The 17,903-nt window shown below is 38.5% G+C and overlaps 1 protein-coding gene across 7 annotated transcripts in view; it reads right to left on the bottom strand.

Moving 5' to 3' along the window:
* Positions 1–17,903, bottom strand: part of BEGAIN (brain enriched guanylate kinase associated) — a 164,159-nt gene that overhangs the window by 119,116 nt on the left and 27,140 nt on the right. The gene's annotated exons all lie outside the window — the stretch shown is intronic.

The following is a 17,903-nucleotide window of genomic DNA, read 5'->3' as shown; positions in this document are numbered from 1 at the left end:
TAAACCTTATTGATTAATGGCTAACAATCATATTTGAATATGAAATAAATTAAAGATTAAAAATAGGGAAATGTAAATTTAATCAGTTAACCAGAAGGAAATTTGTCAAACTGCCTAATAAAACATCCCAAATGACAAATTGTTGGTTCTTCATTGGGTCACTCATCTTCCCTTCTTCTCATTTACTTTTGATTTGCCCATTAGATAAGTTGTCAGTCAGGCTGGTGTTTGCGTGATACTTTCTGATGATTTACGTTAAGGATTTTGGGCATTCACCATAACTTGGTACACAAGAAGCCAGCTGCAGGAAAAGCCCTCCTCAGCTTCCCTGTAACAGATATAATACACGTCTTACGTGGTCCCTGCATGTCTGTTGGAAGCACAGGGTTGCCCACGATAAATCCCAGATTTTGAGATTAAAAATCTAACCTAGGGATCCATAATTGCTTTCTCTGTTTTATATCTATCCATTGAATCCATATGTATTCTGTAGTATGCAGGAAATAGTTTAAACATTGCTGACCAGAAAATGAGCCGCAGGGGCTTTCTCCCTGGGCATGGGAAGCTACTGGCAGCCCCATGGTCTTGCCAGTTTGGTTTTGCAGAGATGAACTCTCAAAAGCTGCCCTAATCATCGTGTTCCTGTCATTTTGGGGAGACTGGACATAGTTTTCTCCAGGGCCGCTCACTATTGCTTTGCCTTGAACTGTGGGAGTCACCCATGAAGACAGACTACTTGGAATATGCGACTTCAGTCCTTCAGTTATGGCAATATCTACAGACATAAAGGGAGGCTGCCTGGCCTTGCTTTTGCCTAGTACTTTGAATATTTCTGTACTCACGGGGTCGGGGCGGGGGTTGTTTTGTGTGATTAAAGCGCAGGATGGAGAAGAGGAGCTGTAGGCTGGCTTTCTGGCTATACTCATCTGTGAATGCAGGTGAGTCACTGGCTGCCAATCCCGACAGGAAATTAGTAGGGAAAAAAAGCACGGCAAATGCCTCACACCAAAACAAACCAGAAAACTAAACCAAGCTGCAATTACTTCCATATGAGCTATTCACCACCACCTTTTTATGGTAGGGCTTTTTTTTTACCTCCTCACAGTAAAAGCTGCTTGTTTTGTCTAACATGGTCAATTTTCCTTTGGACCATTGGGGATGTTCTCCTCTGCCTTTCCCTGGCAGCCTGTGCAGAGAAGAGAGGGCTCCTCTCTGATGTGGGAGTGAAGGGTTCAGCTTAATCCTCCTCGAGGAGGATGCTCTGACCGAGGTCAGAGCCCTTTCTGGGCTGCAGCACTGCAACGCTCTGTTACTTCTTTTGATGAGGATCCACTTCTAGTAAATAAATAGGAGCACACGAAAGGACTAGAGCCTGCATGTTTTTCAAGGGAATGCCCTAGCTTTCAGGCTAGAGTCAAACGAGCATATAGGAACTTGAGATGGTGAAAACAAAGATAGGAGTATCTGTAGAAATGTAGCTTTCATCTCAAGCAGTTTATTTTTTCAGATAATTGTGGTCCTTAGGAAGGTCCTTTTTTCATCCTTTTCTTTTTCCTCTCTTCTTTTTCATCTTCTTCCTTTTTTATTTTTTCTTCATTTCCTTTTGCCCTCAAAAAAGCCTTAGCAACTCAAAATTATTTTAAAAGTCTGTGGTTTTCTGAAACAGCTCTGTTTTCACAAGGTGACATTTTTACTAAGGCAAAGTTGCTGTTTCCTAGCCAGATTCCTGCCATTGATATAGCCTGTGGAAGTTTAGAGGTTACATCATCCTCCCACTGCTCGCTATGAAGGCTCCTATCTGAAATATCCTACTGAATTGATTTTGAAATATATTCTAAACAGCTCTGAATTGGCCATTTTTTGGAGCAATTTTGTCCTGAAAGTCTTGTGGGACCTATTTCAAGCGGAAAGACTGAAGTAAAGGTTGGTATAAGAATGTCCTTATGGTATGTCATTCATTAGTTGCTGCTTGCTAGTGGGTTGATTCATTTCAAGTGCTTCTTGATGCCTGAACTGAGCAGTGTGATTGAAGCTGTGTGATTTTTTTTTAAATAAAATATTTTTAATTAAGATCGGTAATTACCTTTAATTACAGAAATATCAGATGTGATTTAAATACCTGGGTTTTTTTAAACAATATCAACGCAGTGTGACTAAAGAATTTATTTAATCAGCCTAAAAATAACAATTTTTGTTTTTAACAAAAAGGTTGGCCTCAGTAATTTCCATATTACTTCCATATTCCATATTCCACAATTCCATATACAGTCTCCTACTTAAAATACTGAGACTGATTTGAAGATTTTCCTTTTTATAGAAGTACTTGGTGTGGCAACTTTGCCTGGAAGCACTTTCAGGCAATGCCTAAGAGTACTGGTAGAAACTTGACTTGTTTCTAAGTATTTGAAGAAAGCAAGTGTAAAACACAGAACAACTGTCAAGACTCTCTTTTCTGGAAGTGCTGAGCATTTAAAAGTCCATTTTGGAGCAGATATTCAAAAAGCAAATCAGTTGTCTTTTTTTTTTAAATCCCCTCCTGCTTATTCTAGATTGCAACTTGATATTCTTTGATATTCTTTGAGAACAAAGTCATTTGCTGGCTTGAATGAAAGCAGGGATGCTGTTAATGGAAACCCCAGGAAATTTTACTGTGGCTTTTTTTCCCTTTAGAATACGGTTGCTATTTTTCAGACAGCATGACAACCTCTGAGTTGTTTTCAAGTCAGCAGAGTGAATGAAAAATACTGTGATGCCCTAACTTTTTATCTCCCCATGTTTGTTTAATGAGTCAAACAACCTCAAGACAATGGCAGAACATTCTTAGTCATTGACATACATAAAACTTAATAGTGATCCAATTCTTTGATTTTTTTATTATATGATTGGTGTCTATAGTGTTGATTATTGAACCAAAACCTTTTTAAATAAAATAAAAAGTCATGCTGATAGTCTATCTATCATTCTGTTCAATTCACATGGTGACTGCATTGGTAAAATAATGTTTATGTTTTATTTCCTTTATTGTATTATCACTTTCTGAAGGAAAAGTAATCATGAGATTTCAGATCTTCCATCTGTCTAATGAAATTTCCTTCATCTAAGATCTTGAGGTCAATTTTCATCCTTCTGCATCTTCCCAATGTATGTGTGAAAAAGGTGGAATAGCCTGGATGTGACATCTTTTTTTTTATTATTATTATTTTTTGTTTTCTTGGAAAGAGATGTTTCATTTTAGAGGGAGGTACAGGACCCAGAGGCTGGCTCAGTGCTCACCAGTCTTCTCATTGAGTTCAGTGGACTTTGGATTGGCATGTTGGCTAGCTGCTATCAAATGTATGAGGAAAGAAAGAGTAGTAGGAAGTTACTGCAGCTCATTAGTCTGCCTGTTATTACTCTGACTTGTTTAGTATTGTGAGACTTGCCTTTACCTCTGTGGTGAGGAAAGCTGTAAATGAGAGTTCACTCACAACTAAACTCATCTAGACTTCTGGTACATTTGTAAACTGTCACATGTTTTCAATCACAACTATTTCACTTCAGCGTTTCTTTTGTGCTCGCAGTTGTACTAAAGTTTTATAGGTAGGAACCACTGTGGCCATCTTCCTTTTTTTTTCCCTATAGAGTACAAGAGTAAAAGATTTGATTTAATAAAATTTAAAGACTACATAATTTGATAGGATCAATCTTTAATTAGACTCTTAATCAATTTTTAGAGATTTCTTTGTATAGGCTTTAAAGTACCACTGAAGTGACACCTGAAGAAAGACTAAAATCTAATCTATAGAAACTTTAATAGAGCTGGAGGAAGTGTCCGGCTGCATTTGATTTGGCTTCATGTTTTGAGTGTATCTAATAGATGTTTACGAAAGAAGAAGAATCCTTCTGTAAAACTCTTGCCTGAAATTGTCATGGAGATACAAAGAAAATTGAGTCCAGTTCTCCACGGTTGCCACTGTAATAGACATTTTGTTCAGAAAGCACGTCCTGCAAGCATACCTCCACACCACAGGCCATAAAACACCTCCACTGTTCTCAGACCGTCTGAAGACAGTTAATATATAAAAGGTGAAGAAGCTTAACGCTGAGGGAAGGTGGCAGAAGAGGTCAAGACTAACATCCTATATCCCTGCAATACTAAGGAACTTGTTGGGACCATTGGCCATTTTCCCCTGGAAAGAGGAACATCACACATACTAGAAAAAATGGGAGGGTTTCATCAAGCTGTGGGGTTTTTGCATGTCTGGCCTGAGGAAAAGCACCTGTCAACCAGTTTAGACATAAGCAACCATGAGTAAGATATACCAAATCTCTCAACACCACCAAGAGTAGCATTGCACTTTCCCAGCATTTACTCCTCATCTGGGACCAAATTCTCATGTTTCTTAGGGTGAAAGAAGAAATCCTCCGCAGCAAAATTAGGTGGCAAATAGAAGCTCAGATGTTTGGGACTAACTGCATACAACAAAGATATGACATAAATGGACCCAACTCAGTAAAGAAATAGATAAATTGTCTTTTTAATTCTTAGAGCAGATGACTAAGTTCAACACCCAAAATTTTCACACCACACCTGAATGTGCATCTCCAGAACACCGCTAATCTGTCATGCAATGTCCATGAGGTGGCTGGGGTCTATCTTGAGAGAGTCAGATTTTTTTTTTTCCCTGTGTGGTCTTGAGCATTACTAAACTGATTGAAATCAGAGGGTGATTCTAACCATGTTAAATTTTGTATGACCAGTTTATCTCTGTTTGATCTTGTACCCATTTTATGTTTAAAGCTTATTACTCCCACCCTGTTTTTAAATTCCCATATGCATTTATGAAGAGATGTCTTATTTGAGAGGGAAAACAGGACATGATTCTTTGACTGCTGTCAGAAGATTATACTCCTTTCCCTCAGTCATTTCAATATCCCTTCTCTGGATCTATTCCAAATTAACTTAAATCTGATTTGAAAGTGGGTGATCAGAGCTGTATACCATGTACAAAACACCTTGGTATTACCTTGTAGAATAATATGAATGCTTCAGTGACTCTAAAGAAAATATATCTGCTGTGCATCTCAGGCTTGCCTCAGATTTCCCATGGTTCTGTCACACTTGGAGGCTCATAGCTGTTTTACAGTCTAACAGTACACCTAGATATCTGTTTCTCTGCTGCCTCCAAATGACGAGCTCCATACATGAAGTCTTTATGTGGATGGCTTTGTGTTAAATTTCATCCTGTTTCCATTATTCTTCTTGTAAATAAAACAGTTCATATATGAGCTTCCTAACTGTTGTCAATACCCACAAATGCCGTTCTCGTTTAGGCAAACCTGTTTATTGACTCAAAGTCACTAATAAGTATTTGTAACAAGATGTGTCCAAAAATTTCTTCCAAAGTTCCAATAACCTCTTCCCAACCTGACAGACTTCCTTTTTAACATGTTACTTTTTTTAAAAAATACAATTTTCATTCAGGGTAATAATCTTGAATTACTCTCCATTATATCAGTTTTAGACAGTAATTCTCAGCTGAGCACTTTACGAACTACTTCATGCAAATCTAGATTGATCAGGACATGTTCCTTGAGTATGAAATCCATTCTCTTAACAAAAAGTTACTTTTGCTAAAATTGTTGCGTTTTATGCCACTTCCCTGCATCCTTGATTGCTCAGCTTGCTTGACCATGAAGCCTTCGCTCCACTTCATGTTATATTTTCTTTTTACCAGATAGAATATAACTTTTGAACCAATGCAAACAGTGAAAAGCTTTGCTTCTGAGCTTGCCGCTTCATGTGTCGATCGATCCGGATTTTGGGTTGGGGATTACCACAGGATGCCTGAAATCACCAGGGTGAATAGGCTCAGTTTGAAACTGCCTTAATTATGGCTGTTTCTGTTAAACCTTCCTCGTTCTTAATCAGATATCCTACAGTTATTCCCATGTTCACTATCATTCTTACTGAAAGATGAGGCAAAATATCCCTTTAATGACTAGACCACATCTAAGTTATCCTGAACTTCTGTCTGACCTTCAGAATACACTACGTCTTCCTTCTTTTTTTTCTTTTTCTGTCTTTATGGTTGAAGATCTTTTCAGCATTAGTCTTTTAAGAGTCCTTAGCAAGGTCCAACCTCACTGAAATTTTGTCTGAAAGAGACTGGGGAATAACAACAACAGAGATAAGATAAAAAGAAATCTCAGGCACTTTTCTCACAATAGGCCTTTAAGTCATTTGTGGCACATACTGCATGCGTGAACATGTATCAAATAACCACAAATTAAATTGAAACTATGACCTACAGGCTTCTCTTTCACATGCTTGGGAAAACATAGCATTCTCAAGCTGGTTTATTTCCTAATATTTTAGGATCTTTGTTTTGCTTCCTTAGTTTCATTTTCACTCTGTAGAGTCTCAGAGCCAGATTCCCAACAGTGGTAAATTAGCAGAGCTCCAGTGAAGTCAAGCCTTGCTGATTTATACCACTAGAGGGTCTGCTTTTAAATGGCTGTTTCGGTGAGTCAAGCTGATTTCTGTCATACCCAGTACTCTCAGCTAGCATGAAATGCCATAGTTCCTCTCAAAAGACAGTCCCAAAAGAATGTGCACCTCTTCTCTATGTCGCTTGGCAAACCATCCAGTGGAACCTGAACAAAGACTGTCGAAAATAGGAGGCTTCCTGCCTTAAAATGACAGTTCAGACTCCACGTGAATTGTTCAGTATGCTTTTTCTCAATCAGATAGTTTGAACCTGTGCATGTAATTAATGTGATTAAAGTGCTTATTTGTATTAAAATAGTCCTTCTAGCCATCAGGAGAGGTGAGGATCTGTGGTGCTAGGAGTTGTACAAACTTCTCATATGAAGAGGAAGGCCTTTCCTGGACAATCTGACCAGCTGAAACAGATACATACAGTATTTTTGTTTCCTTTATGATGCAGAGACACAGCAGCACTTTTGCTTCTGAGAATGGATTGAAGAACTACGTTTTCTTTACAATTGTTCAACATCATATGATGCCACAGACTTACAAAAGGTTAAAACAGGTGAAACCACACTGCGTGTCCAGCTGACACTCTGTACACTTCACTATCAGCTAGCTTGACTCCAGTGTGACCCCAACAGCTACAGCATAACTGTAAATATTGTAAGTGAGTGGAGACTGAGAAGCCAGAGGAAAATGCAATCTAATTGACTAACTGGAGCCTGTGTCTCTTAAACTAACATGGCACACTGACTGCACATTGCCAGTATACTTATGTGGGTGTCTATATTACAGACATTGGTAACTGTAATTACAGACATTACATTTAAGTATTTAGCCACAGCAGTTGCCATTTAAAAAGCTCCCGTTTGTCAGTAGATAATATAAAGTGGTATTTGAGACAGTCAGGAGTAACTGCAATATCCTGGTGCATTGACTTCCGACTTGTTAAGGACAGCCATGTACTGAGTGGGACCAAAGCTTGGGTCATCATGACCCAGGATGGCATATGAATTCTAACATAGCTGATCCTATGCATTTCTGTTTGCATCTTTATATCTCTACATATGTCTCTACATACTGGAGATGTTTTGTTCGTGAATGTTGGCAACGGGAAGTGGGAGAGAGATGAGAGGGCGAGCAGAACTGCAAAATTCCTACATCCTACACTTGTAGAACTCCGTTTGTTACAAAACATGCATTTTCTGCTCTAACTACATCTACATCTATCTAGTTGATAAGAGTAATCACCTGTGGTCCTGTTAAGTAAAGCTTCACCTTTTATTTTTCTTATTGTGGTCACTAGCTTTGTGCCCTGTTTCCAGCACCACCCCTAAAGAAAGGGTTCAGAGGAAGGCAACCAGAATGCTAAGACAGCTAGAAAACCCTTCCTAGCAGAACCAAGACTGAAATGACTAAAGGTAATTGTTTTCAAGCAGGGAAAAGATGGCTGTAAAGAGAAAGGAAATCAACCATTTTCCGTGTTCATTGTGGATTGAATAGGAAATAATGGGCTCAAAGTGAAGCCAAAAGGTTTAGAGAAAATGTTAGGGGGACTATTTTAGTCACAGAGATAGTTATGTACTGAGCAGATTGCCCGTAATAGCTGTGGGATGTCCCATAAAGTTTGGATGGATTTACACACGACTTTCCTGTCTTGGGCAGGAGGACAGACTAGATACCTTTCATGGTCCTTTCTGACTCTTCTGACTGTGATTGCCTCCCCACAAAGAAAGGACAACACAAACCAGCGTAAACATTTCTTCCAACAAGCAGAATTTGCTCTCTGCTTTACTGCCTTCAACATGAGTCAGTTCCTAAGGCATGATTGCTTCCGTGGGACCCATCCACTGGGGAGCTGAGTGACTCTCCTAAAAATAGGACATTTGTGTTCATGTCTTTTGTCACTTATGAACTTGTCTGTGGACAGGGAAGAGTAAAATAAACAAGGTGCAGCGGTATACCCAGAAAATGTCACAGATATTTCCTTGAAAAGAAAGCCAAACTTCAAAGCTTTCACTTCTCCTGTCACACAGCACTGGTGGAAAACAATATCTGTTTATTGATTCACCTGATTTTTTATCCCATTTCCAACCAACGTGTATGGTGCTTCAAAGTCATACCAGTGGGGCTGTATCTATTTCTGGAACAACAGTTATTCCAGTGAATAAAAAGCCATGGCCTATGATAGATCATTTGGGTTTGTGCCTGTAATTGTTTAAGAGAACTTTACTTAAGCAATAAAAGAATGAGGCCAGAGAATAATATTAAGGAGATCTTTGATCTTCCTCCTTCAAACCAGTCTCTCTCTTCACCAAAGGTATAGGATCTTCCTGATAATATTATGGGTGAGATAAATAAAAAATGTCCCCAAACCCACAGCAGACTAGAAGGGAGTTAGGATGTTACTTGAATCAAAGGAACTGGTTCTAGTCACCACTTTGGCTTATGGGCCAGGAAAATCTAAGTATGGGGAAGAAAAGAGGAGATCATATTCCTAGAAGCGCTGTTGGTTGATGCTGGTTTTCTTTTTACCACAAGACGCCAGTGCAAAACCTACTCTGCACATTTGAGCCCTCAGTGGTGTTAGGGTACATAGAAAATATGCATCTGTAAAGCAGGCTTAAAAAGTTGCATGCCTCAGTCCTTCCTTGTTAAAGTTATAAAGTGTCTTCTGCTATCTACCTGGAGGTCGAGAGATGACAAGGGACCATTATATATTCATAATATATATCTATGTAACATGTAGATGTATTTATATGAATAACTCACTGAGAGCCTCAAGATGGTGAATATTAATTACCATCAAATTAATCTGTGTCATAAAACAGGGATTAGAGAGGTACCTATTTTACAGAGAGCTTGAGTTCCTTAAGGGAGTCCCAAGGTCAGACAGTGATGTTAAAAGGTAGAAAAGACTTGAATCTTACTCTCCCAAGTCTTCAGCTAATTTGCTTACTTAATCTATCTCTTTCTTCACCTCTTTTTAGGCAGGGTATGAAAGTAAGAAAAGCTCCTTTTGACTGCTACTCTGCACTCCTGCAGAAGAGCCAGCCAGATTCTCACTCCAATATTGTCTAGTAAATAAGGTAAAATATTTCCTAAGCTGCAGTGATTTTGGTTTCTGCAAAGCCACAGTGTTACTGGTCTCTGTCAGCACTGCTGAGTCCAGTTGTGTCACTGTAATAATTTTAAGTATAAGGTCACTTCTACGCTGGACTTGGGTGGCGTCTTAATTGCTACAGGGTTATAAGAGGTCTTTTCTTTTTATATTCACCGTGCTGTGCATTAGCATTCTTCTCAGGGGTTCTTTTCTGCGAGTTTAAAGAAGTCTGTTCTTACTCCTACACAAAACGTGGAATTGTTAGGCTTTACTGTGGAGACATTAAATCAGACTCTGGAGATTCCTTTGTTGAAAAGGAAGCTGTATTGTTAAAATTACATCTGGCTTTTGCACGTGTCACATTTCACAGGAGCATTGAGCCTGTATTATCTAGTGGCTTTGCTTGCAGTCTTTCTTCACACAGTGCTATTTTTAGATTTTCATCCTGTTGGAATTCAATAGTCTAGTTGTCAAGGCAAGCAAGAGAAGATACCTAAGGTTGAATTTGTCAATGATTCAGCCATGTTAGTTGTTACTATTACTATATAATCTTACCATCATGGGGGACAAATACCACATTCAGGATATACAATTGCATGGAACTGTCAGGTTTTAGATTGAAATTATTAACTGCTTAAATATAATTACAAATCAGGTTTGAATCATTACAGAATAAGTAGAAGGTTATCAGAAGACTCTGGGGGAAGCTGTAGTTTTCCTGAAAGGAATGACAGTCTCCCACACTTACTTCAGCTATGATTTTGCCCTTTTTCCCTCTCCCCTGCCCTTTGTCTCCCCACGGGCATTTTCTTTCATATACCTTTACTGTTACATGAAGAAGAAAAGAGTTTGGCTGTGTTGTTAGATGAGGGCAGTGAAGGATCAGATCAGAACATTATCCTATCCTGGTGCATGATAAGAAATGAGGGCATTTGCAGTTAAACAGAATCAGGGTCAAAATCCACGAAAAGGCTGACTCCAGTGGGCTACAGTTTGGAGTTTAATATTGTGACATTACACTGAGCAACTAAAAAGCCATGAATGAGAAAATAGACATAATTCTTCATAGGTGAATACCTTTGTGACGTATACCTATTTAAAGAGTACTAAAATCAATGATCCAGCAAAGCACAAAACCCATATGCAGTTCTGATCACAAGTGTTATTTCACTGAAAAGAGTGTGCTCTTGTGCTTAGCATAGCTCCTGGGTCATAAAGAATACAGAATTTTAAAGATCACCAAATTAGAGCCCTCAGTGATTTCCAAGATTCTTACTGTGCCCCCTCAGACACTGTAACAAAACCACTCTGATTTAGAAGATATAGGATATTTCCTTCAATTAAGTTAAAATTAGGAAATGCAGTCAATGTGGCACAAACCCCACAATGGCATCCCTGTCACTGAGTCTATGTATCCTGAGATGTTTAGGTACCGGGAAGACAAATGCACTTGCTGTTGCTGTAGCTGTAAGCTGGGAGGCCCCAAAGGTGCAGAGAACTGCACGTGCTAAAGGTGCTGGTTTGAGGCTGCTCAGGGTGCAGATAGTGTGCATGTATAGGAATGGAAATGGCAGGCCTGGGGATGGCAAAACTCGGAACTGTCTTAAATGAGCTCAGCACTTTCTAAGCTGGCTGAAACCTCCCAGCGCACTGAAACCAAGTTTCTAGATATCAGACACCCAAAGTATTATTGATTAAAAAAGGATTTAAGGTTGGCGTATTATAGATACAAGATAAAATGCCTACTCGGAGAAATCCAACAACTCTTAAATTTTCCTGTTCTACAAGTTTAAGGTTAAATCACAATTTTTAAACAATAAGCCATAAACTTCAGCTGTTTGAGTGCTGTCTGGCAGGAAAACCTGATTATTGCCAGTTTGCTCTTTGCAGTGTGGAAGATTTGCAGGACTGAAGTACCAGTCTCCTAGCAACCACAGATCCTCTAAGAATCTTCTCTTTGATAGTCCCTAAAATATGTTAATGCCACTAGATATTGCAAAATAAAACACTGTGACCCACACCTAATGAAATAAGGAATTTTGATTTATATGTTCAGTCCAGAATAACAATGCACTAGTCTGAAACTGTAGCACAGTTCCAACAGTGACTCAACCCAGTTTGGGTTGCTAACCATTTTTGTTTTGTTTAATTAGATTCTCATTACTAAATCCCAATAGTGCAAATGCTTATACACATAACTGTGTACATGAGTAGTCCTAGTGAACTTCATGTGACTATTTATGTGTTTAATTACTTGCTGGACTAAAGATTTACTGTCTGAATTTTAGCAGACAATATTTTAAAGGACTGCTCTTCTCTTTTCCCCTCATTATCTACATGCATCTTATTAGGAGATTTTTCTCTGACAATCTGTTATACATATGCTGAGAAATAGAGAATTTAAATCTTGAAAGCAAAGTTCAAAGCTCACATTCTCATGGGAGATTTTGATTCACCAATTATGTTGTCCTCAGAGCATCCACAGAGTGCCTCACCCCTCCAAAGTGCAGTAAATCTTTCAGGGTGCAGCCTTGAGAGCAGGAGGGAAATAAAAAAGGAGCAAGCGTGTTAATCAGTTCAAACTGATGGACAAACATGAGGGACAGCTGCAGTGGTGTGCCAAGAGACATCAAAAGGGCTACACAGATGTAAGCCAGACCAGGAGGCAAGACTCTGCATTTAATGTAGAATCCCAAAGGATATATTCATGCTGCTGCATTGCTATTTTTAATGAATGAAGCAGGAAGGACCATAGTGCCAGGCAGAACTTGTTGGAAGGGACTGAAATTCCAGACTTCTGAAAAATAAGGAGGAGAGTTCACAAATGTTTTTTAAAAAGGATTTCCCCCCCTCAACCAAGCCTTTCTGAAGACACAAAAGAATTCAAGGAAGAACAAACTGTATGAAATAGGTTCTCAGGAATCTTGGAATTAGCAAAAATGGATCTTCCCATACAGAGCTGTGCTATAAAGAACACATGTATGCTAAGTCTCTGTAGGGCAGTTGTGATAATTACACAAAGGATAGCATTTCTCATCCATTTCTACTGATTATTGTTTAAGTGCCTTAGAATCTCATTAGTTCAGTCTTTATTACATTCATTATAGAGGCTTCATCAAGAAGAAGCCTTCATCAAGAAGAAGCTCTTTCTTGCTTTTATAGGCAAAGGACAACTGACCGTTTGCAGTCAGAATATCTGATTGGCTTATTTCAGAGTGAAAAAAGAGATGATAGAACAGAAGTGAAGTGTATGAGAGGCAGTGTCGTGTCTGTCTCCTCCACAGCAGCCCTGCCTGAGCTCTTGAGTGCAAGAAGGAAGGGAACTTTCCTTCTATTTAAAGCACTTCTATTTGTAGTGTATTGAAAAGAGCTGCCACTAATTTCTATGCATGTAATCAGTAAGCAAATCTACAGTAAAGTGAAGGGGGATCTTCCAGGTAATGAAGTCCTCTGTAATTGAGGACTACGGCCTTTTTGGAGTAATTATAAATGGGTACTTCAAGATTGTCTAGATTTCTGAAACTGCTAAGTAATATTGCAGACATCTGATTGTATGGTTGTATGGAGCTCTGACGTTCAGTAATTTTTTAGAAGTTACTGCAAAGGCAAGGAAAGTTCTTTCTGTGAGTTCTCTGGTGTGTGCTGTCAGTAGATGCAGTCAGTCAGACGATTGCTGCAATGGTCCAAAAGGAAAGCTTTTTACAAACTTTATTTATTTATAATTGTGATTATAAGTGAAAAACCAAGATCATAAACAGCCTTAAGATGTTCCTCTATTTTTATCCTACCGCTTAACTAGCAAAAATTATGATGGAATGTCATCACTGTAAAGAAAAATCTTTTTTCTCTATTCAACAAGGTTATTTCTTTCTTAATGCCTGCATCATTATTTAGCACAACAGTAAAACTTGTCCCCATGTCAGGGAAGTTTTTCAACTTCTTGTTATATGGCAGACACATTACACAGACTGTCCTCCTTTGTGACCTCAAATGATTTCTGAGCCACAGACCATATGTGAAGCAGTGCTATTGACCAAGGTCAGTCAGTCTTCTGTTCACATCCCAGGTGGCTGCCATTGAGACAAGAAAAAGGAACTGAAACATTAGAAGAGCCTACCAAAAGGCTATAGAGAGGAGAAGAATGGGGAAGTATCAAATAATGACAGCCTATACCTGCAAACATGTCATGTTGCACTGATGAAATTTGTAAGAGAGGTATTATTGCCTTAATAATGTGTCTTCCAGTGCTTTGTTAGGCTAATGGTTTTCTGATGAATACCTGGCAAAGATAGGTGGGGAAATGGAGAGGTTCTGGCCTTTCCTGAGCTGCAGAGACATTACAGAACTGCTCCCTTTCACCAGAGGTCAACAGAAAGTCGCTAGACTCTGAGGGCTTGTAGAAGAAATGCTTTTAATGTGGGCCAGGGGAGGTTCTCCCTTGTCAAGTGGCAATGAAAGAGACTGAGCAGGCCACAGCAAAGTGAATTCAGCCAGAGTGTCCGTATTAATTATAGCAAAAGAGCTTCTGGTGAGATACAAATGGAAAGAGAGTGAGAATCGAGGGGAATTTCCTCCACTGCCACCAGATATGCTGTTTTGAGGGTGGTTTTTTTTAGTTCTTATTTCTAAGGGGCTGGGCATCTTTTGAACTGTGTTATGTCCATCACTACTAGGAAAATAGCAGGTTTGGGCATCAGGAAGACGAATGCATAGAGATGAACAAGGGCAGTCACTTGCAGAGACTCAAGGATATTGCACAGGTTTGGAGAAACAAGGATCATCTGAGTGGGACCCTAATAAATTAATGAGCAGTGCTTTATAAATAGTGTCATCACATGCTGGCTTTCCAGTCAAGGTTAAATGAAGACATAGTGACTTTGTTTTAAGAAGCCAGCTAAAAAGGGAGCTAGTATTTCAAACAGCAAAAGGGATGTTAGCAAGCTTGGTTCAATTACTTCATCTACTTTGCATTTCCTTTTCAGAAAGCCTTTTGAATCACTACTATTGCAAAAACAATTAATTGTACTCACATGTGGAGGTTTAAGGTCTAAACCTCCATCTACCCTATAACTTAGAGTGTACCTGCACTACAAATGTCACTGTTTCTTCCTGTATATTTATGTAGCAATTCATACAATGACAATTGCAATCCTAATTCTATTTCAGTTAGGAGAGCTATATTATTACTGCACTGATTTGATGAAAAAGGCAAGGAAAATACAACTAATAAAGATTCAACTTGTTAAGCTCTATAAATGAATATATATTAAGTATCTGTTAAAGGTTTTGTTTTCCATTTAAATTAAATTTTCGTATCAAAGACGGAAGATGTTGCTGTGGTTCAAGACTTCATTTCATCTAGCTTCCCAAATCTTGATTTTCAACTCATTCTTTGTGTGACAATGGGACTAGTCCGGAGATGGATTTGGGTCTTAGTGTCTCTGTATTGATACCTGTAAAACAAAAGTTGTAAACAGCGTTTCCCAGTATCACAAATATGCAGAAAGAAGAAAAGAACGAAGGACTGTGAAATCTTCAGAGGCAAAAGGAGCTGGGCTCAGTAAAAAAATCACAGGCAGTGTCATATCTGTAAAACACTTATGCCTGAATAGGGCAAGGAAATGGGGCATTAAATTAGGTATAAATTAAACTGAAGGCACATTTATATTGTTAGTAGTCTTTGGTGTGACAATACAGTTGTGAATATCAAGCTGTAAAATAATTGCTCTTGTGCAGAAATAAACAAAGGGAGGCTATGCATTTGCCAAATGCTTTGTAGCAAAGTAGATGGGATATTAGTCCTGAAAATCTGCTCAAGAAATTAATCAGCCTGATAAAATGGGGACAGGCAGACCAATAAACAGTAAAGCATATAAGCAGCTACAAAGTATGTAAGGGTTTTTTCTTAAAATAGCTTTCTGGATGTCCAAAAAAGAAAGAGTCACAGTGAGAGTCTGAACCTCAGGGTAGAGTATTATCATCTTATACCATTGTACATTTCTTCTTTGAACAGTGTAAACATGAGGAACTGAGAAGAGTACCAGGGAAAGGAGCATTGTCACCAGTGTGGCAGAATAAAGAATCCATTGAACCAAAAAATTCATGCGAAGCATAAAATAAAAAGGAGTGAGAAAAATAACTAAAATAGGGAAAGGGTTAAAAAGGACCTATCTAGAAAATCTAGGAGTAAATGGGAAATAGAAGGCTCAGCAGTCAAAACAGAAATTTTTGTATGTAATATTAATATAACTACATAATTAAAAACAACATGCCAGGAGCCTTTTTTCACATACACTGCAGGAAAATGCCAGAGCCAGTCAGAGAAATCCCATCCTCTGATGTCCTTTTTCAACTGGGAGAGGATCTAAATTTATAGACTGAAATTCTGGCTCTATTGATCTCTGTGTGATTTTTGCTATTCGATTCGACTGTTTCCAGAGTTTCATCCAAGAGGTATATTCCTCTGGGGTAGAGAATTCACTTTAACTTCCAGTTTGATATTAGTATTTATCAGGGAGAGGATGACATCACCCTTCTCTCTCTTAAACCAAAGAAGATAGCAAGGATTTGCCTGTAAGCCTGTACTTCAAACATCACTAGAAAAGGCTATCAGGATCATCTCCTCTTTAGGCCGCAGTGAGGTCAGTCTAGCAGCCTGGCTATGACTACGGAGCCAAATGAACCCTCAGAAAGAAGTACTTCATGTGGTCAGGTCATTCCTTCAAAAAGCAAAGCTGGTTTTTTCTCTTTAGAGCAATAACTGGCACATATGAAATGAGGTACTCAAGTTTTATAGGGAGAATTAAGACATTTTATTACATCAGTTGGTACATTCTGAGAAGCAAATAGAAAAGCCATGATGTTCCTGAAACTTTATTTGGAAGAAACAAAGGTTTAAACACATAAAGAGGCTTTGTTGTTGTTGTTTTCTTTCCCCAGCTGTATCACTTAGCCCTATAGAAGTTCTCTTGCCCTGCAAACATTGCCTGTTTATATCCTTACATTTTCAAATCTAGAATAGCACTGCGAAAATGTATGGTATGGATGTTGCACGTTCTTCCATATTGGCTACCACTGTATATGGTTGTCTTCAGCTTGGTGATGACCTAAACACTCCCCTCGTTTCTAATCTTCCATATCAATGGTCTCCAGAGGTGCATTTTGGAGTTTATGGCTCCTGGTATCATAGCACCTAAACTAAAGGTCTTATCTCTAACGTTTCACAAGAAAATGTGTGACGTGACATAGTGAGTGATTATGGAATAACCCATAAGTAGGAACTAACTTTCTAACTCCTGTCAGGTAGAATTGGATTATACCTTGCTGCCTGATTTATATACCTTCAGATAAATGTCTAACTTTACTCTGATTCCTATTGATCTTTCAGACCTTCAGATTGTTTTGTGACAATGAGCTCTATATGAAACTTACTCTGTTTAAAAATCACTTCTTTTGATCAGTTTTGAATTTATTGCCTTTCTGTGTCATTTGAGTTTTTCATTCTTGCATTATGAAGGTAGAAACTGGAGCGCCTGACAATCATTTTTCTACCCCTGGTTTTGTATATGTTTCTCCTAAACTTAATCCATTCTTTTTCTGTCTCTTCCTAAAGAAGTCTTTTAACTACTTTTTGTTCGTTTTTCCTTAAAAACTTTCTGTTTCTGACTGGTGTTGTCAAGATGAAGACCAGAAATTTTTTCAGTACTCTAGACCGGAGTGACATGGTCACAAAAATTAAATTTTTTTTTCTACCTACTTTTTTGACTATAGCAGTGTTCAGCAAATCTCTCCTACTGCGTTTTCCATGAGGATTTTTTGTTCTGTTCCTGTCTTTTCCCTCACAATAAATTTAGACTTCTTGCCACCAAGCACACTTGGATTTGTCAGTATTGAATTTTGCCTTCCCTTGTGCTATACCTTTATCCATCTCTGCTAGTTCTCCTTGAAATCTATCCTTTCTTCATTTTCCTGAAGAAGTTTGTGCCATCTTTAAGGTTTTTTCCTTCACTCTTCATCTAAAGTATGACTCACTAGTCACTGTGTTAACCTCTTATTAACCTTTAACTTTTATTAACCTTATGGACCATTTAATCTTACAGTTTCTTTGTCTTAGCTTGTTTTGATTGACAACAAAACTTTACTTCTCTCTCACTCCTTTCTGACTTCTTGCTTCAGCTAATAGGAGCTCATTTTCTCTACAGAGCTCCCTAGGACCTGGGAAATGTAGCATATGCAATCTTCTGGAATGACTTGGAGAACATGAACTTTAAGAAACCTTTGAGAGGGAAGTGTTGGGCAATTACACATCAGTCAACCTTGCCTCTGTGC

Source organism: Aquila chrysaetos, chromosome 2 (assembly GCF_900496995.4).
Source record: "Aquila chrysaetos chrysaetos chromosome 2, bAquChr1.4, whole genome shotgun sequence".
NCBI lineage: Eukaryota > Metazoa > Chordata > Aves > Accipitriformes > Accipitridae > Aquila > Aquila chrysaetos.
This window is presented reverse-complemented; position numbering and strand designations above follow the sequence as displayed.